This window comes from Bos taurus, chromosome 10 (assembly GCF_002263795.3).
Source record: "Bos taurus isolate L1 Dominette 01449 registration number 42190680 breed Hereford chromosome 10, ARS-UCD2.0, whole genome shotgun sequence".
Classification (NCBI taxonomy): Eukaryota; Metazoa; Chordata; class Mammalia; order Artiodactyla; family Bovidae; genus Bos; species Bos taurus.
The window spans coordinates 93,853,040-93,879,619 of NC_037337.1; the positions used below are offsets into that span (position 1 = coordinate 93,853,040).

Genomic DNA, 26,580 nt, shown 5'->3' on the forward strand with positions numbered 1-26,580 from the left:
CTCTGTTATTTACAAATTGTAACTGATAAATATATTCTCATAAACCTCTGAAGTCTTAATACATTTCACTATTTGTATATTTGTGTGAGTTGATGATACCTTTTAAGACTTTGGTCACTTACTTAATTTCTTTATTTGAACTCTATGACATACAGTACTAAGTCAATAACTGTACTAACCAATAGTCATTATTAGCTCTCCTGTTTTTCCTTTGAGACTCTAGTACAGCTGGACCAACTTTCTGACCGAGTTGATTGCTGAGTGACCCAATAGATTGAACTATTAGGTTGGTCCAAAAGTAACTGTGGTTTTGCATTGTTGACCTTTGTCTTAACCTTAGGAATACATTTTAAAATAAATGTATGTTTATGTTATGTTATACATCATTTTAATGCACATTTCTTGCTTTATTTTTTAGCTAATGACATTGCTTGCTGTTTATTTTATATTTCAGACTATAGAAATGATGTTAGACTAAAAGCAATGTCAAGTGATTTTTTATTTGAGTTCAGATGGGTTGTAAAGCAGTGGGGACAACTCGAGACATCAACACATTTGGCCTAGGAGCTACTAATGAAGGTACAGTGCAGTGTTGGTTCAAGTTTTGCAAAGAAGACGAGAGCCTTGAGGGTGAGGAGCACAGTGGCTGGCCATGGGAAGGTGGCATTGGCCAGTGGAGAGCAGTCGCCCCAGCTGACCTGCTACAGCGATGCGAGAAGTTGCCGAAAAACTCAGATGCCAACCATTTTACAGTCACTCGGCATTTGAAAAAGCTCAATAAATGAGTGCCTCCTGAGCAGACTTAAAAAAAAAATCATCATTTTGAAATGTTGTCTTCTCTAATTGTATGTAGCAACAACCAGCCGTTTCTCCATCAGAATGTGATGTGCGACAGAAAGTGGATTTTATATGACAGCTGGCAATGACTAGCTCAGTGGTTGAATGGAGAAGAAGTTCCAAAACACTTCCCAAAGCCAAACTTGCACCAAAAAAGGTCATAATCACTGTTTGGTGGTCTGCTGCTGGCGTCATACACGATGGCTTTCTTGATCCCGGCGAGACCATTGCATCTGAGAAGTGTGCTCAGCAGATTGATGTGGGGCACAGAAAACTGCAGCACCTGCGGCCAGCGCTGAACGATAGAGCAGGCCCAGGTCTGCTCGAAAACCCCTGGCTGACGTAGCACAGCCAGCGCTTCAAAAGTGGAACAAGTTGTGCCTCGTTTGCCATATTCACCTGACCCCTAGTGAACCAACTACCACTTGTTCAAGCATCTCTGCGACTCTTTGTAGGCAAAACACTTTCACAACCAGCAGGAAGCAGAAAATGCTTTCCAAGAGTTCTTCGAATGCTGAAACACGGATTTTTACTCTATGGGAATAAGCAAATTTCTCATTGGCAAAAATGTGTTGATTATAATGGTTCCTATTTTGGTTAATAAAGATGTGTTTGAGCCTAGTTATATGATTTAAAATTCATGGTCTGAAACTGCAGTTACTTTTGTACCAACCTAAAAGGGCAAATGCAAAACCCCTCCCAAGTAAGGCTATTTTAACAAGCAAGAAATCACAATATACAATGTCTTATATCCCACAAGTAAGCAAGCAGGCTGGGCAGGCAACGGATGTGGGGTGGCGAGTACTTCATGGTGTGTTGGGAGATTTCCTCCTGGGACGCCAAAAACACTCTGCTTGTAGCCACCACTCTCCCTACACATAGCCTCTGCGTGAGAAATCACATTCGTGTTGGAAGGGTGACTGTAGAGTTGCTTCACAGATGTTTTTCAGGGGAAGGGATGTGTGTGTGTGCAAGTACTCGGGTGTGTGTGTGTGTGTGTGCAGATTGGGAGGGAAAGAGTAGAAAGGAAGTCAGATTTTTAAAATTTTCTTGTCTGTTACTCCTAAATATTTTAACAATTGGCCAGTAAATTGTTAGCTAAATAGAAACCACAGCTGTTTGATTGGTATAAAGATGACTTATATTTATTTAGTACCTGCTGTAATCTAGATGCTTACACATAACATCCTTATGAATCCAGATTTATTATTCCATTCTACAGGTAAAAAACTCAGCTTAAATGACTTGAAATACCATGTTCTAAACTTACCCTGAACTTCAAACTTTTTGCTCTTTTCAGCTAACTACTGTAAAATGTTGGTTAATGGTAAGAGGAAGCAGAATTGAAAAGGAGTCATAGGGATCGGTAAGTGAAATCTAGGTTCTAGTAAATCCTGCCACTGTCCAATTAAATAGGGTGATTATGGAGAAATTGCTCAATTTTGGATAGACTTTAGTTTCCTTATTCATATTAGGTTGAAGCCTACACACATTTTAAAAAGACCAGAAGTTAAAATTTAAATGAAATGAGATAGTTGGATCAGTGTGGCCACAGGAGACATTATTGTCTATTATTTTCTATAATTTGATAACCTTCCATGAAAAAGTTTAGCAATGATCAATGGCGATAACCTGGAAAGATCACAAAAATCAGTCACTCCCCTGGGAGCTGAGTTACTTGGTATTTACATAGGCTGAGTCCTCCCAATCAGAAGCATCATATGGGAATTTTCTATTGTTTCTGTGTGCTAGGTCAGGGCTTTAATCGTGTATACCAAAAACAAGGAAGCAGCATACTAAAGTCTTACTTCACCTGTATATGTGACAAATTTTAAATGAGGGCAGACATGTAAAACTCAAGAAAATTGATCTAAATTTTGTTTTCCTCTGACTTTTTATCCCAACTGCAGGGCCATTTCTAGGAGTGATCGTCTCATGTGAAGTCCACGGAGGTCTTTGCTGTAACCAGGATCTTTTCCATTAGTGTTTTCCCCAGGGGACCAGCTTCAGCACACAGGAAACTCTCCTTGAGGAAACTTAGTTGTTCTGTTTTAAATGTCATGGTTTCTGCTGAAACTTATAGGGGCATTAGCTGCAGAGGTTTAAGTCAAGAAGAGATGAGGAGGAGTAAGTGGGACTTACAGCCCCCAAACTGTGAGAAAATAAGTTTCTGTTGTTTAAGCCACCCCGTCTATGGTGTTTTGTTTTGGTGACCTGAGCTCATATAGCAATGAATTCACGTCAAGAGAGAAACCGAGAACCCAGACTGAGGTGGTCACTCTGGGTTTAGAGAAAGAGACAAATAAATGAAATGTAAATAATTTAGTGATCTCCTGAATTGGGAGAATAAGAGAGCAGGAGAAATCTAAGCCAGCCCCAAGATTTCTAATGCAAGTTGGAAACTTGGAAATGTGTGTGCGTATGTGTGTATAAGTTAGCAAAAGGCTCAGAAGCTATTAACTACACACCCCAAAACAATTTTTGTGGCTTACAAAATATAGACCTTTATTTCTGTCTCATTTATCAGTTCAAGCTCAGCACTTCAGATTGGTGGGCAGGTCTGCTTCTCAGCGATCCCGGTTCCTAGGCTGCCTTTGTTTGTCATCTGTATGGCTGAGGTGGGCTTACCACAGACTGCAGAGTTGGCGAAAGGGAAGGGAGATGAAACATGGAGTAAACAGATGTGAACATCTGAGGTCTTAGAGCTGGAAGTGGCACTCACCGCATTTGTTCACATTCCTTTAAAGAGGAATTAGCAGTGTAGTCAGAACTAGCTTCAAGAAAGACTAGGAAATTTTGTATGTTCGGGAAGCTTCATGCCAAGCTAAATTCTTTCTCCAGAAGAAAAGGGGTAATAGATTTTGGCAAACCTTTAGCAGACTTACAACAGTGGATGATGTGAATGAGGCTAAAAGAGGTACATTTTAGGAGCCATAAAACTATGAAACAGATGAAATCTCAGGAGAATGTAATGCAGATGAAAACATGCAGAGAAGGAAAATGCCAGCGTTTGGAACAGGAGCCTGTGAAGGAGGTTGAGAATAACTGGGCATAAATACAGGAGTACATGCGTAACTACTGGGATAGGCATTTACCATTTTCAGCCTACCAAGTATCTCAGCCCTCTTCTATGTTTGAGGAATTTCTTACCTCATGAACTTTTGGTATGAAGGAGAACCTACCTTCAAATACAGAGGTTGAAGTTACCATGTATTTCCTTCCCAGCCTCCCTGTAGCAAAGACTGTGAACATGTGACCCAGCTCTGCCAGTCAGATGCACCCAACCCGTCTGCCCGCTGCTGGCCGGTAAGACTGGTAGCACGGGGTGCAGTGAGGGGGCGTCCCGGCCCCAGTGCCCCAGTGCTGGCCGTGCGAGCTGCAGGCCGGGTGTTTGCCAGAGCGGTAACGGCGTTAACAGCTGAGTCAGGTGCTTCTGCCGAGTTATTCTAAGTAGTGCTCCTGTCTGCATAGCCTGGAAGCCACCTTCTCCATCGAATTCTGAGATTCTTAGATCAACGAAATCTTCTTTACAATAAGTTCCTTTTTCTTTCCTTAAAAGAGAATCTCTTGCTTATGATTAAGAACTACAGCCATACTTTTTTTTTAATGTACATTTGTGATTTGTTCTTAAAAGTGAATTATGTTTAAAAGTAAATATGGTGAATATGTTTCAGTAAAATTATCTAAAAAGGAAAGCATTTTTTAAAAAATTTAGGATCTAAATTTCTCTAGAAAAACATGCATCTGCATAATGTAGGTCATGAGATGTAGAACTGTGGTTGATTACAGAAAGCCTTGTCAATGTGACAAACTCAGGGAATCATTATGACTTAGAAAATTTTCTAGATTTTTTGAGTAATATAAGACTGGTAGTTTTATGAAACTGCATAACCCTTGATTTAGATCACAAGAGAAGTGGGGAGTGTACTTCAGGAAGTGAGTGACGGGCCCTGCAGAAGGGAGGCTGGGCTGCTGCTGCGTGCAGGCCACTCATGAAGCAGACTTCAAACGTGACTTAAATTTATTTTCCCTGTCAGTTGAGGGTTCTTATAAGTTAATTATGCCTTATAGGAATAAGTCATATATTTTATAATTTCAGATTCTGTATTTTTTTTTAATCCATCTCTGGGTTATCTGTTAAAATAAACTCTTTTTTCTGATTAGAAACACAGATTTAAATGGCAATAGAGGTAAGCCTGATTACTCCATCAAACCCAGAAGTCTTAACAGCACTATTGAGGCGTTATGATTATTTTTTAAAAATCTGTTCTTTTTATAATTTTTAACAGTATTTCTTTGTTTATTGGTCTGCTGGGACTTTGTTGCTGCCGGGGCTTTTCTCCAGTTGCGGCCCGGCCACTGCTTGGAGTCTCACAGCAGTGGCTCCTATCGTTGCGAGCGTGGGCTCAGGGCACACAGGGTTAGGAGCTGTGGCGGGAGCTCGCTGCGGTGGTCCAGGCTCCAGAACACAGGCCGCAGTTGTGGCTTGTGGGCCTGTGGCCCGTGGGATCATCCTGGACCAGGGATCGAACCCGTGTCTCCCGCACTGGCAGGCAGACGCTTTACCACTGAGCCACCAGCGAAGCCCCTCAAAGTCTATTCTTTATATTCCCCCATCCCTTTCTTTGTTTCAGTTCTCTTTTCTGTCTTCTTTTACTGAGAACTTCTTAAGTGGACACTGACTTCTCTGTTTCTCATTCCCATTCCTGGTCCTTTCTAAGTTACCCAGCCGTCCTCTTCAGTTTTCACTTAAAACCAGAATCGTGTGTGTGGAGGGTGATGTACATGTTTGTTTATTCTACAGGGCAGTCTTTGTTGTGAGTCTAGCAGCGCTTTAGTAAGTTTTGGTTTTGAATGATTGGCTAGGTGAACTAGAAAACCATAAGACATGGATGAGTCCATGTACACCATCCTGCTGAAGGAGGAGACAGCAGGCTCCACCTTGCAAGCAGGGCTCCATCTTGGGCAGGACTGTGGACTTTGAGCTCTATGCCCAGTATCTATGGAAACGACAACCAATGGAAAACCAGGCCCCCGGAAGGAAGAGCCCCAGGTATAGAATCATACATTTTATTGTGCTTATTGGGGTATGACCACAGGCCTATTGATAATTGTCCACTGTTCACTACCTAGGCTTAAGGCATATGAATCACGGGTTAATTTGATTGTCAGGGAATTTGGGGAGGTAGGTTTGTGCATGTGCACTTAGGGTATAAAAGGTTTTCACAAAAACTGGTTGCAGTCCTTGGCTAAGAGGAGATTCTGCCTTGGGCCCGCCAGGGTAATAAACTGCACTCCACTATCTGCTTTGTCCTTCTGAGTGAGTTTGTTTCCCGGAACACATGGCTACAACACTGCAACTAGAGAGATTTTTTTTTTTTTTTTTTTAATCTTTAGTTTCAGCCATTGCTACCCTGTGTCTATGCATTTCTGGGCTGAATTTACCTAATTATTGCTTCTCTTATGTGGAAATGAGAATATTATTTTTAGGATGTAATGCTTACTGAAACAGTTCCTGCTGCACACCAGTGACACAGCCTTTCTTTTTTTAGTTTATTTTTACTTGGAGGATAATTGCTTTACACCACTGTGTTGATTTCTGCCACATGACAGCATGAATCAGCCATAGATATACACGTGGGCTTTCCCTTTTGAGCCCCCCTCCCATCCCGCAGCCCCACTACCCCCTCCCACCCCTCTGAGTTGTTAACAGAGCATGTGGTTGAACTCTCTGTGCTGTGGCAACTTCCCGCTAGCTGTCTGTTTTGCTCGTGGTAATGTATATGTTTCAGTGCTACTCTCTCCATTTGTCCCACCCTCTCCTTTGCCAAGTGTGTCCACAAGACTCTCCTCTATGTCCACATCTCTATTCATGCCCTGCAGATAGGTTAATCAGTACCATTTTTCTAGTTTCCATGTATTTGCATTAAATTACAATATTTATTTTTTGCTTTTTGACATACTTCACTCTGTGTTCATCCATCTCACTAGAACTGAATCACATTTGTTCCATTTATGGCTGGGTTGTATTCCATAAAGTGCTGCACTCAATACATCAGCAAATTTGGAAACCTCTGCAGTGGCCACAGGACTGGAAAAGGTCAGTTTTCAATCCAATCCCAAAGGCAATACTAAAGAGTGTTTAAGGTACCAGACAGTTGTACTCACTTTGCACTAGTAAGGTTGTGCTCAAAATACTTCAAGGTAGGCTTCAGCAGTACATGAACCAAGAACTTCCAGATGCACAAGCTGGGAAGATAGGTTTAGAAAAGGCAGAGGAATCAGAGATCAAATTACCAACATTTTTTGGATCATAGAGAAAGCAAGGGAATTCCAGAAAGGCATCTAGTTCTGCTTCATTGACTATGTGAAACCCTTTGATTGTATGGATCACAACAAACTGGAAAATTCTTAAAGAGATGGGAATACTAGACCATCTTACCTGTCTCCTGAGAAAACTGTATGCAAGTCAAGAAGCAATAGTTAGAACTTTTAACTATTTTAGAACATGGAGCAACTGACTGTTTCAAAATTGGGAAAGGAGTACAACAAGGCTGTATATTGTCAGTCAGTCCTATCTAGTTAATAACCTAGTCCTTTTGGACTGGAAGAAGATGAAAAAAAGAAATCCAAACAAATTTGTCTTTAACTTACTCTTGTGTGGAGTAATTTTCTTATAGGAGAAAACCAAAAAAAAAAAAAAAAAAAAACTAAAATAGTTGAAGTCAAAAGAATAAGTCTCTTCATCCATCTTATTTTGGTTTTGGGGTGCTTGAAGATCTAGCTATCACTTCCTCATGACTTTATCCAGAAAATAAAATTTTAGAGCTTGCCATGGTCATGCATCTCAGTCATTAAGTTAATCCATTCTAACCTAAAGTCTTGATCCCAACAATTTATCCCCCTATTTTCACAGTCAGTACTTAGTGAGAAAGGAAACAGCTGGCTAGCATCTTATATGTGATTTCCCAAGGCACAGACTTATTTTTGGCAACAGAGTTTTTTTTTTTTTTTTTTTTTTAATCATTGGCAGTGGGAGAGATTATAGGGATGGGTAATATAGAAAATGATAGCAGATCATTTTTCTGGGAAATTTCAATCAGTCCCCTGCAGTAAAATAATTATAATCTTTTGATGACGAGAATCAAATGGAAAGGTGATCATGACCATATTCTCAGAGTGAGTTTCATCTGGACATAAGTAATCCCTTTTCAGAAAAATAAGTATGATACCTCCATTGAGAGCACCTTCCACATCAAGGAAATTTCATTCCAACTAACACAAAACATGATATCAAAATGCGTCAATTTTCAAAATGTGATAACCTCTTACTATAATGCAAGGAACAGAAGACGATAGTTTGATTTCTGTTTTTATATGCCTATGATGTCATAGCTATATATGGGTCTAATCCAAGACTCTGTTTTGAAATCCATTGTAGGATATAAGAAGGGGTCACTGTTTCAAAGCTCCTTGAAATGGGACCCTTGTAACAGGATCTCTTAAATCTAAACTTTCTTCTTTGTCACTGTATTGGTGTTCAAAGAGGATTAATGTTTAAAAGATGACCCTGGACTTTATGAGATCTATTAGCATCAAAGATTAAATTACCCTGATTGAACTGCATGTATAAAGGAAGAAAGAGGGGATTAGCTAAGTTTTAAGAGGTTTGCAAAAAAAGAAGAAAAATCAAAGTGAGACAGTAGGATAGAAAATTATTAAGTAAAAGATCAGAAAATAGGATGGTCATGGAGCATCAAAATATTACCCCATGGATGTCTTGACAATTGCAAAAGGAAAAATATGCCAGAGATACATGGCCGCGGCCACCTTAATGTCATCAAAGTTAACGTTCCTGGAAAACAGGGAAAACCTGACAGTGCATGCCCTCCGGTGTGATACAATCCTGAAGTTCACAGACTCTCCTATAAAGTATTTTTTGCCAAAAATGTTTAGCCTAAATCTCATCAAGCCTGAAGACCTAACCTTTACTGTGTAAGATATATGGGGCATAGAAGAACAAGTTAAATGACACAGTGAAGTAATAATCAGGCAAATCCAGAAGGTGGGGCAATCTGTAAGAAAATTGGCCCGATCTTTTCAAGGAATCGGTATCACCACACACTGTGGTAGGCTGAAAATGGTGCACTGAGATGTCCAGAAATTAAGATTAAGAAACCTGAGTCCTCAGAACCTGTGAATGTTACCTTATATGGCAAAAAGCTCTTTGCATATGTGATTAAGAATTTGAGATGGGAAGACAATCCTGGTTTATCTGAGTGGGCTGTAAATGTGTCACAAGTGTCCTGTAATAGCAAAGCAGAGGGATTTTTATTACAGTAAGGGAAAGGTGGTGTGCTCCAGAGGAGCAGCGCTCAGAGGGACATGCCAGGATCCAAGGAAAGCTGGTAGCCTCCAGAGCGAAAGATGTAAGGGATGGATGATCTCATGATCTCTCTAAGGAACCACCTGACTTTAGTCCTGAGGACTCATTTTGGACTTCCGATCTCTAGAAATGTAAGAGAATAGATTTTTAATCCCCTGAGTTTGTGTTAATTTGTACACTAGCAACTGGAAATACACACACAAGGGGAAGAATGATAAAGACACGGGGAGGTGGTGCATTTCTTCTGGTTTAAAAGATTAAAGAACTATGAGCAGTTCCTAAATCCTGACTGGGATCCAAGTTTATCAAAAGCAGCTATAAAATGCAACTTTGAAATATTTGTGTGTAGACTAGATATTAGATAATTATATAAAAATCTTTGCCATTATTTCCCTTATTTCCCTATCTTAAGAGATACAAACATTCTGAAATATTTTGGAACAAAGCCTTATGATTTCTGTATCTTACATGTAATACACACACACACACACACACACACACACATAAATGTAACAGAGAGGGAAAACTTAAAAAAAAATAACATACTGTTACTAACTGTTGAAACCAAGTGATGGTATGTGGATTCATTATACATCTTTTGTTTTTAGGGTATGTTTGAAACTTATTCTTAATTTTCAGTGCAGTTCAGCTCAGTCGCTCAGACGTGTTCGACACTTTGCAACCCCATGAATTGCAGCACCTCAGGCGTTCAAACGGAGAAGGCAATGGCAGCCCACTCCAGTACTCTTGCCTGGAAAACCCCATGGACGGAGGAGCCTGGTGGGCTGCAGTCCATACGGTCGCGAAGAGTCGGACACGACTGAACGACTTCACTTTCTCTTTTCACTTTCATGCACTGGAGAAGGAAATGGCAACCCACTCCAGTGTTCTTGCCTGGAGAATCCCAGGGATGGGGGAGCCTGGTGGGCTGCCGTCTATGGGGTCACACAGAGTCGGACACGACTGAAGCGACTTAGCAGCAGTGGCAGCAGGTGTTAGTCCAACTCTCACATCTACACATGACCGGCTGCGACGTCGCAGGAGCGGCTGCGAGGAGCTACCCCACGCCCGAGGTCAGGGCAGGCTGCCGAGAGGAGCAACCCCACGTCCAAGGAGCGGCGGCTGCGCGGGCGCAGGAGAGCCTAGAGCAGCTATTCCACGTTCAAGGACAGGAAGGGAGGTCGTGAGGAGATACCCCTCGTCCAAGGTAAGGAGCAGTGGCTGCGCTTTGCTGGAGCAGCCTTGAAGAGATACCCCACGTCCAAGGTAAGAGAAACCCAAGTAAGAGGGCAGGTGTTGCGAGAGGGCATCAGAGGGCAGACACACCGAAACCATAATCACAGAAAACTAGTCAATCTAATCACACAGACCACAGCCTTGTCTAACTCAATTCTTAATTTTAAAAACCTTTAAATTTTTAAGAATTTACTGCGTCAAGTTTTATTAATCAGTTAAAAATATTCATTAAGCAGAATGTCATTGTATTAGTTAGGATATCAATAGCTGAACAAAATGAAATTTGATTTCTCAATCATGCAGAAGTCCAAAGTAGACTTCTGGTCTGAAAGATCTGGGAAGCTTACTTGAATGTGATGTCACAGGGTTCCTTGGCAACTTCCACCTTATATTCTCACCATTCTCCAAGATCTCTTACTGCTGGTGGCAGGGGACAGGACAGGACAGGAGAAATCAAGGATTTCTCAGGAAGCTGTCCATAGCCTGGCCCATCACTTCAACCCATTTCTGTTAGCTGTAACTTAGTTCTATCACCAACCACATCCAACTGCACAGGATTTCAACTTTGTTGTCAACTTGCATCTCAGGGAAAAGCTGTTGTTAAGATCTATCGCTGCCCATATCCCCCCTATTTTTTTTTAATATAACAATGTAGTACCATGATTTCCTCTAAGGGGATATGTTACAAAAATTTAAACTGCCTACATCACTTTATTGGCCACAAATCTAGAGTAAAATCATAGAGAAACTATTAAAATAATTTTCCTGAAAATTCTTCTTAATGATTTATCCTTAATTTATTTCCCAAGAATCAAAACATTATTGAATAAGGTTAATATTATTGAATCATTTTATCGACACCTGTGCATACACATACATACTCAAACTTGGCCAACAAAACAAAAATGCATTTTGGGATGTTACTAAACATTTTTTTTTTTCTGAAATCATGTAAGTGCCACCAAATTTGACTGATGACCTGGAGAACAGCTGATAAGTTCACTCTGTTCTGTGCTCCTCTTAGTCATGTACTCTTCCTCACATCTATTTTGAATCATAACCTCAGGCTTTGATCCATTCTTCTTTCTTTCAAATGTTTGTTAAGAGTCTGCGGTTGAGCACCATGGTAGGAGCCTTATGAGATCAGGGATGATTTCATGTTTTTTTTTTTTTTAATGTTGCAGGACATATGGGCTCTAAGAGTAAAGAGAAAAACATGGAATATTTTAAGGCACTCATATAGATACAAATGTCGAATGAAAATAAGGATTGTCAGTTCTATGGGAATGGACTGAGGTCAGGAAACTTGCTAGAGGCCGTGATGGTGAAGGGTTTTTTTTTGTTTTTTAAGGAATATGATATATTCTAGACTTATCAATAAAGTCATTGGGGGCAAAATTTTACCTGGCATGAAGTGTCTTCTATAGAGAGGTGCTAGCAATCCTTTCTTCTGTGAGATTTTTCTACTTATCATTTTTTTAGGGGGTAACTTTCTGAGCACCATTTGTAAGTATTTAGTAAGATTGTTTTACAGTGAGGAAAATGAAGACACAAAGAGGTTAAGAAAGTTGCTCAAGGGCAGGTAGCTATTAAATATCAGAGATAAATTTTGTATCAAATATCTTTCCAGAAACTCTGTCCTTTTTACCATACACAGAGGCATTTCCAGTGATATACAAGTTTATTATGTGGATAAAAACTGTAATATAGGCTCATTTGTTTAATAAATGACAGGAAATAAAACAGTTGTAATTTTACATGAATTGATTTATACTGTCTTGCAATTTATCTTGCAAACATAATCCGTCATTGCAAGCTGCTTTGCTTTAGCATTCCAACTTTGCAAAGTTTCAGGAATAGACTAATAAGCGGAACAGAACATTATGAGGACATGGGAAGGGGATCCAACCTAGTGTATTGAAAGAAAATTTTGGTCCACCCAACATGTCTTGTCTTTAATAAAGGTGAAGCATACAGGGTAAACACTTAAAAAAACTCTCCAACCTGTCTAAGGCCTAGCAATATGTCTGAAGATATCATAATGGTACACACACACACACACACACACACACACACATTACTCTTAATGCTTCCTTTGATCCTGCTCTCCAAAATGTGCATAATCCATTAAACATCCATCGTGTGGAGGGTCAGATTTCACACCTTATCACAGCTCTACCAGGAGTCCAACCACCACTGCTTGCTTATGAATGATATTAATAAATAAAAATATTTCTTTAATAATGAGGATTTCTATTTTAATGAGTTTTATGGCAACAGCTTTGTCTCCATCATTTTAGAAATTCTAGCCTTGTTATAGAAACCTGGCCTAAAGGGTGGCATGTCCAGATGAGGGTAATGAACCATAGTTAACAATTTTCATACTTTACATAAGTCACTGTCACGTGTACTGAAGACCATAAAGGATTGGCTTGGCTAAAACACAGTCATTTTGCTCCATGAAACCTCTTTCCCATGGTTTGTCTTTTTCTACATCATTTATGATCTTTGTAATTTATTCTTCAGATTTAGCTAAAATATAGATGTACTACAGAAGTCAGCATAAGCTATGTGCAAAGGTCTACTGATTGCAGAAAAGAATTGGGTGAATTTGACAAGCTCTGACAACACTTGTTTTCACATAGGTGATCACACTCACATGGATGGTTGGCTAATTTCCAGCCAAGAATAATGAAGCAGGAACTTTTAAACCCCAGATATCCAATCTATGAGAGTGATAAAGTGAATCACAATTATTTTGATAAAGAGAGCTTTCAAAAGTATTAAAGTCAAGGATGGCAATTTCAGGAAACAACTAATAAAAATACACAATAAACATAAGAACTGAGCTCCTTTTTAAGTAATTTAACTTTTACTTATTTGTCAATGTACTGTAATAAACAGTTTTTTTTAATGAGCTCAATTCTTCCATGGAATTTTTTTTTCTATCTAGGCATTATTCATCTAAAAAGCATGGAAACTTCTAGAAGAGTTCTAAAATCAATTCTTTGCTTTATTGGCTTGTGACAGAAAGTGCCAGTGAAGATGTAATGTGGATAAAATGACTAACCTGAGATGCAATATAAACGATCACAAATACAAAACTGATGAAACAGTCATTATCAACCTTTTGCATGAAAAATGCATAAATAATCAAATGAGAACGTACAGAGTCCAGAGAAACAACTATCAAGTGTCCAAACAAAAAGTCAAGGTGTATACCATGTATTTCTATAAAATCCCTTTAAGGAACAGGTCACACCACTGAGAGCTATTTATTGATAACTAGTGCTGAAACACGGAGAAGGTGACGGGACCCCACTCCAGTGCTCTTGCCTGGAAAATCCCATGGGCGGAGGAGTATGGTAGGCTGCAGTCCATGGGGTCACTAGGAGTCAGAGACGACTGAGTGACTTCACTTTCACTTTTCACTTTCATGCATCGGAGAAGGAAATGGCAACCCACTCCAGAGTTCTTGCCTGGAGAATCCCAGGGACGGGAAGCCTGGTGGGCTGCCATCTATGGGGTCGCACAGAGTCGGACAGGACTGAAGTGACTTAGCAGCAGCAGTGGTGAAACAAGCTATCATTCCTCTCTCAGGCTTAATCTGAACTTTTCATTTTAAAACAAGTTTATGTTTTGCCTTATTTTTTCTTGAATCATTCCCATCCGCAAGTAACTGATTCCATGCCAGGGCACAGAAAGTCCTCTGTCATTTGTGTTCAGGCCACATTGATCTCAGTTTGAAACAAATTGTCTATACTATGTTTTGTGCTGGAGGAAGTTTCTTTTCTCTACAGCTGATTAGTGTCTCTTTCTTATTTATTTTTCAAGGGTTATACTTCCCCCCAAACTTTTGAAGTTATACTTGTTAGAGACTGTACTGGCAATACGTTATTCTAGGACTCAAGGTAAAATTTCTTTCTTTTTTTTTTTTAACCATCCTAGCAGGGAGCAGCTAGTGATGCAATAGACAATATGTGTGTAAGGCTATGAAAAACACAAAAGTGATCATTTCACAAAAAACATTGGGTTGACCAAAAAGTTCATTTGGGTTTTTCCTCTGATGTTACAGAAAAACGTGAATGAATCTCTTGGCCAACACAACAGTTCCTTATTTGTGGCACCCTGGGCTGAAATATCAATGCAGAGACATCCTTATGTTCAGCACTTTGCCTGAATAAACATATGAGGCATTTGGTCAGTATTAGGAAACCAGTTCAGTTCAGTCCCTCAGTCATGTCTGACTCTCTGCGACCCCATGAATCGCAGCACGCCAGGCCTGTCTATCATCAACTCCCGGAGTTCACTCAGACTCTTATCCATCCATCCAGTGATGCCATCCAGCCATCTCATCCTCTGTCGTCCCCTTCTCCTCCTGCCCCCAATCCCTCCCAGCATCAGTCTTTTCCAATGAATCAATTCTTTGAATGACGTGTCCAAAATACTGGAGTTCCAGCTTTAGCATCATTCCTTCCAAAGAAATCCCAGGGCTGATCTCCTTCAGAATGGACTGGCTGGATCTCCTTGCAGTCCAAGGGACTCTCAAGAGTCTTCTCCAACACCACAGTTCAAAATCATCAATTCTTCGGCACTCAGCTTTCTTCACAGTCCAACTCTCACATCCATATATGACCAGAGGAAAAACCATAGCCTGGACTAGATGAACCTTTGTTGGCAAAGTAATGTCTCTGCTTTTGAATATGCTATCTAGGTTGGTCATAACTTTTCTTCCAAGGAGTAAGCGTCTTTTAATTTCATGGCTGCAGTCACCATCTGCAGTGATTTTGAAGCCCAAAAATATAAAGTCTGACACTGTTTCCACTGTTTCCCCATCTATTCCCCATGAAGTGATGGGACAGGATGCCATGATCTTCGTTTTCTGAATGTTGAGCTTTAAGCCAACTTTTTCACTCTCCTCTTTCACTTTCATCAAGAGGCTTTTGAGTTCCTCTTCACTTTCTGCCATAAGGGTGGTGTCATTTGCATATCTGAGGTTATTGATATTTCTCCCGGCAATCTTGATTCCAGCTTGTGCTTCTTCCAGTCCAGCGCTTCTCATGATGTACTCTGCATATAAGTTAAATGAGCAGGGTGACAATATACAGCCTTGACATACTCCTTTTCCTATTTGGAACCAGTCTGTTGTTCCATGTACAGTTCCATGTCCATGTTGCTTCCTAACCTGCATACACATTTCTCAAGATGCAGGTCAGGTGGTCTGGTATTCCCATCTCTTTCAGAATTTCCCACAGTTTATTGTGATACACACAGTCAAAGGCTTTGGCATAGTCAATAAAGCAGAAATCGATGTTTTTCTGGAACTCTCTTGCTTTTTCTATGATCCAGCAGATGTTGGCAATTTGATCTCTGGTTCCTCTGCCTTTTCTAAAACCAGCTTGAACATCAGGAAGTTCACGGTTCACATATTGCTGAAGTCTGGCTTGGAGAATTTTGAGCATTACTTTACTAGCGTGTGAGATGAGTGCAATTGTGCAGTAGTTTGAGCATTCTTTGGCATTGCCTTTCTTTGGGACTGGAATGAAAACTGACCTTTTCCAGTCCTGTGGCCACTGCTGAGTTTTCCAAATTTGCTGGCATATTGAGTTCAGCACTTTCACAGCATCATCTTTCAGGATTTGAAACAGCTCCACTGGAATTCCATCACCTCCATTAGCTTTGTTCATAATGATGCTTTCTAAGGCCCACTTGACTTCACATTCCAGGATATCTGGCTCTAGGTGAGTGATCACGTCCATCGTGATTATCTGGGTCATGAAGATCTTTTTTGTACAGTTCTTCTGTGTATTATTGCCACCTCTTCTTAATATCTTCTGCTTCTGTTAGGTCCATACCATTTCTGTCCTTTATCGAGCCCATCTTTGCATGAAATGTTCCCTTGATATCTCTAATTTTCTTGAAGAGATCTCTTGTCTTTCCCCTTCTGTTGGTTTCCTTTATTTCTTTGCATTGATCACTGAGGAAGGCTTTCTTATCTCTTCTTGCTATTCTTTGGAACTCTGCATTCAGACGCTTAAATCTTGCCTTTTCTCCTTTGCTTTTTGCTTCTCTTTTTTTCACAGCTATTTGTAAGGCCTTCCCAGACAGCCATTTTGCTTTTTTGCATTTCTTTTCCATGGGGATGGTCCTGATTCCTGTCTCCTGTACAATGTCATGAACCTCCATCCATAGTTCATCAGGCACTCTATCTATCAGATCTAGTCCCTAAAATCTATTTCTCACTTCCACTGTATAATCATGAGGGATTTGAGTTAGGTCATACCTGAATGGTCTAGTGGTTTTCCCTACTTTCTTCAATTTCAGTCTGAATTTGGCAATAAGGAGTTAATGATCTGAGCCACAGTCAGCTCCTGGTGTTGTTTTTGTTGACTGTATAGAGCTTCTCCATCTTTGGCTGCAAAGAATATAATCAATCTGATTTTGGTGTTGACCATCTGGTGATGTCCATGTATAGAGTCTTCTCTTGTGTTGTTGGAAGAGGGTGTTTGCTATGACCAGTGCATTTTCTTGGCAAAACTCTATTAGTCTTTGCAGTGCTTCATTTCATATTCCAAGGCCAAATTTGCCTGTTACTCCAGGTGTTTCTTGACTTCCTACTTTTGCATTCCAGTCCCCTATAATGAAAAGGACATCTTTTTTGGGTGTTAGTTCTAAAAGGTCTTATAGGTCTTCATAGAACTGTTCAATTTCAGCTTCTTCAGCCTTACTGGTTGGGGCATAAACTTGGATTACTGTGATATTGAATGGTTTGCCTTGGAAACAAACAGAGATCAATCTGTCATTTTTGAGATTGCATCCAAGTACTGCATTTTGAACTCTTTTGTTGACCATGATGGCTACTCCATTTCTTCTGAGGGATTCCTGCCCACAGTAGTAGATATAATGGTCATCTGAGTTAAGTTCATCCATTCCAGTCCATTTTCGTTCGCTGATTCCTAGAATATCGACGTTCACTCTTGCCATCTCTTGTTTGACCATTTCCAATTTGCCCTGATTCATGAACCTGACATTCCAGGTTCCTATGCAATATTGCTCTTTACAGCATCGGACCTTGCTTCTATTACCAGTCACATCCACAACTGGGTATTGTTTTTGCTTTGGCTCCATCCCTTCATTCTTTCTGGAGTTATTTCTCCACTGATCTCCAGTAGCATATTGGGCACCTACTGACCTGGGGAGTTCCTCTTTCAGTATCCTATCATTTTGCCTTTTCATACTGTTCATGGGGTTCTCAAGGCAAGAATACTGAAGTGGTTTGCCATTCCCTTCTCCAGTGGACCACATTCTGTCAGACCTCTTCACCATGACCCGCCCATATTGGGTGGCCCTACGGGCATGGCTTAGTTTCATTGAGTTAGACAAGGCTGTGGTCCTAGTGTGATTAGATTGACTAGTTTTCTGTGAGTATGGTTTCAGTGTGTCTGCCCTCTGGTGACCTCTTGCAACACCTACCGTCTTACTTGGGTTTCTCTTACCTTGGACGTGGGGTATCTCTTCACGGCTGCTCCAGCAAAGCATAGCTGCTGCTCCTTACCTTGGGCGAGGGGTATCTCCTCACCACCACCCCTTCTGACCTTGAACGTGGAATAGGTCACATGTATTAGGAAATAGTGATATCTGAAAGTAAGTTTTGCAGGGAAAGGAAATGCCTTTTTCCTTAAACATATTTATTTGATCTCTTGTTGATATTTTACATCATCTACTGCAAATATGTATTTGAAATATGTAGGCAAAAAATATGAAAGTGATGTGTCCCCTTTATCTATATATATTAAACACTTTTATTGTTCCATGTGAAGTTGTGGAAAAAACCTTTCCCTAAAGCCAGGAAAAAAAAAAAGAAAAAAAAGCCTGCAAAAGAGAAGATATCTGTAGTTTTAAAGTTTAGCCTGAACTGAGAACCATGCATATATCTATTTATTCAGTAGCAGAAGGGATAAATTTTGTGTTATGTTCTCAAAAATAAAATACTATACAGCAATGAAAATAAATGCTAAAACTATATCCTACATTATAGATGGATTCTCACAAACATAACGTTGAACAGAAGGAGATAGATCCAAAAGAAGATGTATGTCTAATTCCACTATAAAGCACAATAACCAAACTATGCTTCTATTGGTTAGGATAGTGGTTACTCTTGAGTGGCTTATATAACTTCAAGGGGGAGGAATAAAGAAAGAAAGAATAAAAAAAGTAGGGGAAAGCACTAGACCATTCAAGAATGACCTAAATCAAATCCCTTATGATTATACAGTGGAAGTGACAAGTAGATTCAAGGGATTAGATCTGATAGACAGAGTGCCTGAAGAACTATGGATGGAGGTTCATTACATTGTGCAGGAGGCAGTGATCAAAACCATCCCCAAGAAAAAGAAATGCAAAAAGGCAAAATGGTTGTCTGAGGAGGCCGTACACAGCTATGAAGAGAAGAGAAGTAAAAGGCAAAGGAGAAAAGGAAAGATATACCCATTTGAATGCAGAGATCCAAAGAATAGCAAGGAGAGATAAGAAAGCCTTCCTCCGTGCAATGCAAAGAAATAGAGGAAAATAATAGAATGGGAAAGACTAGAGATCTCTTCAAAAAAATTAGAGATACTGAGGGAACATTTCATGTAAAGATGGGCACAATAAACTTCCAGAATTCAAGCTGGATTTAGAAAAGGCAGAGGAACCAAGATCAAATTGCCAACATCCACTGGATCATCAAAAGAGCAAGAGAGTTCCAGAAAAACATGTACTTCTGCTTTATTGTCTATGCCAAAGCCTTTGACTGTATGGATCACAACAAACTATGGAAAATTGTTCAAGAGATGAGAATACCAGACCATCTGACCTGCCTTCTGAAAAATCTTTATGCAGGTCAAGAAGCAACAGTTAAAACTGGGCATGAAATAACAGACTGCTTCCAAATCGGGAAGGGAGTACGTCAAGGCTGTATTTTGTCATCCTGCTTATTTAACTTACATGCAGGGTACATCATGCGAAATGCCAGGCTGGATGAAGCACAAGCTGGAATTAAGATTGCTGGGAGAAATATCAATAACCTTAGATATGCAGATGACACCACACTTATGGCAGAAAGCCAAGAAGAACTAAAGAGCCTCTTAATGAAAGTGAAAGAGGAGAGTGAAAAAGTTGGCTTAAAACTCAACATTCAGAAAACTAAGATCACGGCATCTTGTCCCATCACTTCATGGCAAATACATGGAGAAACAATGAAAACAGTGACAGACTTTATATTTTGGGGCTCCAAAATCACTGCAGATGGTGACTGCAGCCATGAAATTAAAAGACACTTCCTACTTGGAAGAAAAGCTATGACTAACCTAGACAGTATATTAAAAAGCAGAGACATTACTTTGCCAACAAAGGTCCGTCTAATCAAAGCTATGGTTTTTCCAGTAGTCATGTATAGATGTGAGAGTTGGACAATAAAGAAGGCTGAACGTCGAAGAACTGATGCCTTTGAATTGTGGTGTTGGAGAAGACTCTTGAGAGTCCCTTGGACTGCAAGGAGATCCAATCAGTCCATCCTAAAGGAAATCAATCCTGAATATTCATTGGAAGGACTGATACTGAAGCTGAAACTCCAACACTTTGGCCACCTGATACAAAGAACTAACTCATTGGAAAAGACTCTGATGCAGCAAACTGTTGAAGGCAGGAGAAGTGGATGACAGAGGATGAGATGGTTGAATGGCATCACCGACTAGATGGACATGAGTTTTAGTAAGCTCTGGTAGCTGTTAATGGACAGGGAAGCCTGGCATGCTGCAGTCCATGGGGTCACAAAGAGTCAGGCATGACTGAGTGACTGAACTGAACTGCAGTGTTGTTTGTTAATGTTCTGTTTTCTAACATTCTTGTGGCTATTGAGATGTATCCAATGTGTGAAAGTGTGCTAGCTTTGACATCCATGTGTTATATATATCTTTTCTATACATTAGATTTAAAATGGACACAAATGCTTGGCTTACATCTCCCACAGAAGAGACATCTATTTTCACTCGTCTTCAATGTGGGTTAGTCTTAGTGGTGTATTCGATCAACAGAATGCAGAATATGTAATATTCTGAGACATTTAAGGATGAGTCACAGAAAACCTACAGATATTACCTAGGCCTGTTGAAAACAATTTTCTGGAGTCCTGGGCCATCTTAAATGTATCTGATTACCCTGAGGCTGCCATGCTGTAGGGGAATCCAAGTCACATTTGTGGTTGACTGTTTCCTAGTCGTCACCAGTAAGGCAAACACATGTGAGCAAAGCTGTTTGAGATCCTCTAGATGAGACCATCTGTCTGCTGGTTATCACTGAATGACTGAGCTGACATCACATAATACATTTTTTAAAAAAATCAGCTGATTCCTAAGCAATATCCTATCCCTCAAAGTCATGATACATGATAAAATAGCTGTTAGTTCAAGCCAAGTTTTAAAGTAGGAGATGGTTCGGTACACAGAAGTAGATAACTAAGACATACACTGTTGCTTAGTCACTAAGTTGTATCTGACTCTTTTGTGACCCCAGGGATTGTAGCTTTCCAGGATCCTCTGTCCATGGAATTTTCCAGGCAAGAAAACTGGAGTGGGTTGCCATTTCCCTCCCCCAAAACATATACATATTTGTCCTTTTAATGTAAAGGCTTTTTATCTCAAGAAAATAATTTACAATCTTTTGAAAATGTAAATTCCCCCTTGACTGACAGATTTATGCCAGTTACATGCTGTTCAAAAAACTTTCCACTGAAAGTCCATGTAATTCACTGAAATTACTCTGAGATTGGGGCTTAGGTCTAGAGCCTTTTTCCCCACAACATCACATTGCTGCCAATTACAGAAATAAAAGTTATTTAATCAATTTTTTGCAATAATTATAACAGAAGCCAAAATTCAGTACATGGTCATTCATCTATGGCAAATTTCACCACTACTCATTAAAAGTTACATTTTAACAATGGAGTTTTTATGCCATCATTTCAAGACCACAGACTTTGGGTGATTAAACCACAGCTGATTTGATTTTTCTGTTTGATATAGTGATTCTTTTGTTACCTTATAAAGATTAGGCATCAGGCTATTTGGTCAAAATTATTCTATCAGTTTGAAAATGTTGATACACCAGCCCTTTTTGTTTCCTAAATTTTCATTTGAAAAAAATAGCAAACCTTAGAATTCTTTTTTTTTAATATAGCAATAGCACCAGATTTTTTTCATATTTGTAAATAAAATGAATGTTTCTGTCTTATCAGGTAGGTAAACAATGATCTGAACAAATTGCATTTTCAAAGTGAGTAGTTAAGAATAGAAAAATCTCAAATTTAGTGTGTTATTAATAGGAAAAATAAAGGATAAGTAGACTTATTATAAGCTTTCCATGAAAGTAATAATTGAGTATAAATGGTTTGAAGTTTTATACCAACAATTTTATGGACTCCCAGATAGAATAGAAAGTGACCGTAAGGGAAACATTACCTTCTGGCCATTACCCTGCTTTTTGGTCTACATGTCCTGGTTTCAGGAGAGCTGGAATTGGTGGCTCTTGCAACATTGCAACAGAATGAAACTCCAGATGCTCACAGATGGTAAGCCTACAAACTTAATTAAAACTCATGCTTTATTATCCCAAAATAGGAAAATTGAGAAAGCTTTGCCCAAAGAAAATGTTTCTGTTTTCCCTGTCTCATCTGCAACCATCCAGAAAAGTTTAGGGGTCGTGGAAGTGAAAAACAACAACAAAAACAAGAAACCTTCTTGCTGCCAGGCAAGGGAGTAAATTAGAATTACTGGCCAGTGACCTAAATATTGCTTCAGACTCAAGTTCAACAGTTATGATTGTGTACCATGTACCAATAATACCATGTATTATGGATTAAATCAGGGTTAATGAGAATATTATAAAAAGGCATTAAAGGGCAAGCATCCATCACCAAATATGTATATAGGACATATCATATTCCAGACACATATTTGATTATAAATTTTTCTTGCAACTGTTAAAAGCACAATTTTACTTTCTCTTGAGAGATACTAAAATGAGATTTACTGACCATCCTATGTCTATTCATGCACTTTAGACTCTTAGAGGGCTTCCCTGGTGGCTCAGATTGTAAAGAATCCAGTTGCAATGCAGGAGATGTGGGTTTGCTCCCTGGATCAGGAAGACGCCTGGAGAAGGGAATGGCTACCCACTCCAGAATTCTTGCCTGGAAAATTCCAGGGACAGAGGAGCCTGGAGGGATACCATCCACGGGGTCTCAGAATCAGCACGACCGAGACGTTAACACTTAGACTCTTATAAAGTTTTTTTTTTCTTTTATATTGCAAACCAATATTGTTTTTATACAGACTTGTATCAGGGAAAATAACACTGAAACTTAAAGATTGTGTTCATTAGTAAAATGCAGTTGTTTCTCTGGATGCTCACTGTGGACCTGATTGTCCTCTAGCTAGAAGAGTAGAAATAAAGAAGAATGATCTCTCAGAGGTCCACTTCTTTGAAGGGTCTTATAGTCTGCTAGATTTTTCTTTGTGGGCTTCCCAGGTAGCTCAGTGCTAAATAACTGTTTGAAAATGCAAGAGATGTGGGTCCAATCCCTGGGTCAGGAAGATCTCCTAGAGGAGGAAATGGGAACCTCTTCTATTATTCTTGTCTGGGAAATCCCATGGACAGAGGAGTCTCACAGGCTACAGTTCCTGGGATCACAAAGAGTTGGACATGACTTACTAACTAAACAACAGAGCTTTCTTTAGTTAGCATGGAAGAAGTGTGTCAATTTAAGCAATATTACCCCAACTGAAAATATACACTATACTCACCCTATTAGTTCCATTAACTTTCTTTATAGAAATATTAAAATGCCTAAATTGTTTTCTTTTTGCTGATAAGGTACATATCATGTACTTGCTATAATTTTTTTCCTAAAAACTAGCATCCATATTTGTAGGCATCAGGAAGAGCAGAATTCAAATTACCTATGACAATCATTCAACATCTCAATAAATAAAAGTTATTTATCTGAATAGCCAGGTTCTGTATTATCAAGTTATTTTAATATACTTAAATATATTGATATTTTAGAGATTAATTTTGAAGACAGTCACATATTTAAACCATCTTATCTGCTCTGATCATTACTTTTGGTCCACCTTTGACAACTTTTTCTGCTTTTTTATGGTCAACTGTGATTTTTAAAATCTAGGTTATTGTATTTTCTAAGCAAGAAGTTTATTTTAGTGGTTTGTTTGTTCATTTATGTTTTATTTTGTTTCAGCTAGAGAATCTAGTTCCTGACAATGATCATCTTCACTTTCCCAATATTTTTATCTTTAATTTTCTTGCCTTACTATGTGATTGACACTTCTAGAAAAACAGTAAATAGTGATGCCTCTAAATACATTTTTGTCCTTCCCTATTGCAACAAAAATGAACGTACTGGTTCAACAATTTAAAATACTCATTGGTAGACATATACTTATCAGCAAAGAGTGCTTGATGATCACAGATAGACTTTTAAGAGACTACATATGGCACAATTATTTATAAGAACCTGAAGTTGAAAATAAAATGTCCAAAGATAAAATCACTTTTTAAAATTGTGGCATGTTGATATAATTTAAAATTACACATCAGTAAAATTAAAGACAAACTACTGATACACGCAACTGCATAAATAAATCTCAAAGAATTACATCGAGAAAACAGACACAAAGGACAGGTATTTTATAATTACATTTATATGAAATTTAAGAATAGATAACATTAATTGTTGGAGATAAAAATTAGAATAGTGGTTCCAGGTGGGGTGGAGGATACTATTTGAGACTAACAGGGGTCTCTTGGGGCCTTCTGTGATGCCACAAATATTTAACAGCTTAAATTTTCATCTGGGGGGTAGTTACACAAGTGCATAATTATATAATATGTATCTAGCTGTGTAATTACAATTTATGCATTTTATTATACATATTTTTTTTTATCAAAAATGAGTAAACAATGACAACAGCAGAAGAGCAATACAGAAAACCTTTTTCTTTTAGCTAAGATGGAGTAGCATGTGGAAGATAAGAGATTTCACTTAAAAAAAAAAAAAAACTAGATCGAATATATAAAATTAGGAAAACAAATAGTTTGAGGCCATCAGTGAAACTTCCAAGACTAGAACATGTGGATTAAGACTGGTACATTCTATCAGCCTCTTTCTGCTACTGGAATTTGCAATTTATGGAACTCAAAAGGTGAAGAAATCCAGGCAAAAGTCCATGGCTAAGAGGAAGAAAAATCAGCTGAACTTGGAGGGATGACATAAGTCTGAGTAAATCAAAAGATAAATTCAGCGCAATCAAGCAGCTAGGATTTAAAGGGCTAAGAACATGATGAGTCGATCTTAAAACAGTTCATAGTTTGCTCTTTATGGCGTTTGCAAGGCAGGGAACTAAGGAGCTAAGGATAAAGCCACCAAAAGTATAGCAAGCTATCTCTCATCTTACAGAGCTTATTACTCAGCCAAACTCGGGTTCACTTACTCAACTTGCAGCAAAGCTGATCTGCTGGTACCTTGTTGTGGTAAAGGAAAGAACAGCATTTACTGTGTGGCCAAGCAAGGAAAATGGGGAGCTCATGCTTAAAAGATGCAAACTCCCTGATAACTTTTAGATAAGGGTTTTTAAAGACAGGGTGAAGGAGAGGGTTGTGGAGTTTGTGATCAGTTCATGCTCAGTTTTCTGATTGATTGATGGTGAAGTAATAGGGTGATATTTGAGGAATCTCAGTTGACAATCTTTTGGTTCCAATTGGTCTAATGCCTATGTGCTGGTGGTCAGCATGTAGTTAACTTTTACCTGATGGGTGATAGCACATGTAAAATAACTCAAGAATGTGGCTCAGTATACTACTGGTAGCCCTAGAGGAGGAACTAAAGGTCCTTGACTTTGTTTTATGACCAAACTATTATTATTTTGTCCGACTGGATGGTTTTCCTTTGTTTCTACATTTTCTAATTTCTCTGACTGAATTTGATCTTTGGAACTCAGAGAAGGCTGAAGAGGCTAGAGTTTTCTTATAGACAAGAGGCAGAGGATACAGGAGGGTCCATCCCTGGGAAGGCACCACTAGGTCTATTTGGTTCCTAAAGAGCCCAAAAAGAAAAAGAAAAAATGAATATACAATCACATAAGAAAAGCCCTAGTTATCAACAGAGACATTCAGGTGGGATCCTGGAAAGCTCCTTCTTAGTAAAGAATGCAAGATGCCAGTAAAACTGAGCCTCTAAATCAGTCCAATCACCGGTTTAGTATCATCCCCTCCAAGCTATCCATCAGAGGAGAGAATGGACCTTCTCAGGATAAAGAATACATCATTCAGAACCTTCACAATATTATAGAACGATGGTTGACATTTAAAACACACACACACACCAAATAGATCAAAATAAACCACCAAAAGAAAAAAAAATATTTAGAGAAACTGACTTACGGAAGACCCATGATGGAAGTTACTGGACCCAGACGCTAAAATAACTTTGATTAGTAAATTGAATAAAATAGTTTATAAGGTGCATTACAGAGTCTCAGAAAATATAATAAAATTCTAAAATGAAAAATGGAACAATTAATGTGTCAGTAATGGTTCATCAGTTGTGGTAAGTGTACCATACAAAGGTAGGATATTAGCAATAAGGCAAACTGGATGTGGGGTATATGGGAATTCTCTATACTATTTTTATAACTTTTCTGTAAATCTAAAACTCTAAAATTGAAAATGCATTTAATTGAAATGGTTAGCTCTGATGTATTAATAAGTTAAGAGCAAATCCTATAGAGAAAAAGAAAGGAGTTATCAAAGAATGACAAGTCAGCAGAAAATATCTGAATTGAAGAATAGAGCAAATGAATAGAAAAATCCATAAAAGTATATAACTACAGAAAAAAAGTTTAAAAAAATTATATAACTTTGGTAATCGAAGCCCTAGTGATAGAGGAGAAAGAGAAAGGGGTATGGACAGGGTAGCGATAATGGACAATGGATAATGGGATAATGGTAGGGATAATGACAAGAATTCTCCAAAACTGAACATCAAACCACGGATCCAAACACTC

At 38.9% G+C, this 26,580-nt stretch overlaps 1 pseudogene; it reads left to right on the plus strand.

Moving 5' to 3' along the window:
- The first annotated feature begins 512 nt into the window (after positions 1–512).
- Positions 513–4,287, plus strand: LOC132346283 (histone-lysine N-methyltransferase SETMAR-like; annotated as a pseudogene).
- The last annotated feature ends 22,293 nt before the right edge of the window (positions 4,288–26,580 follow it).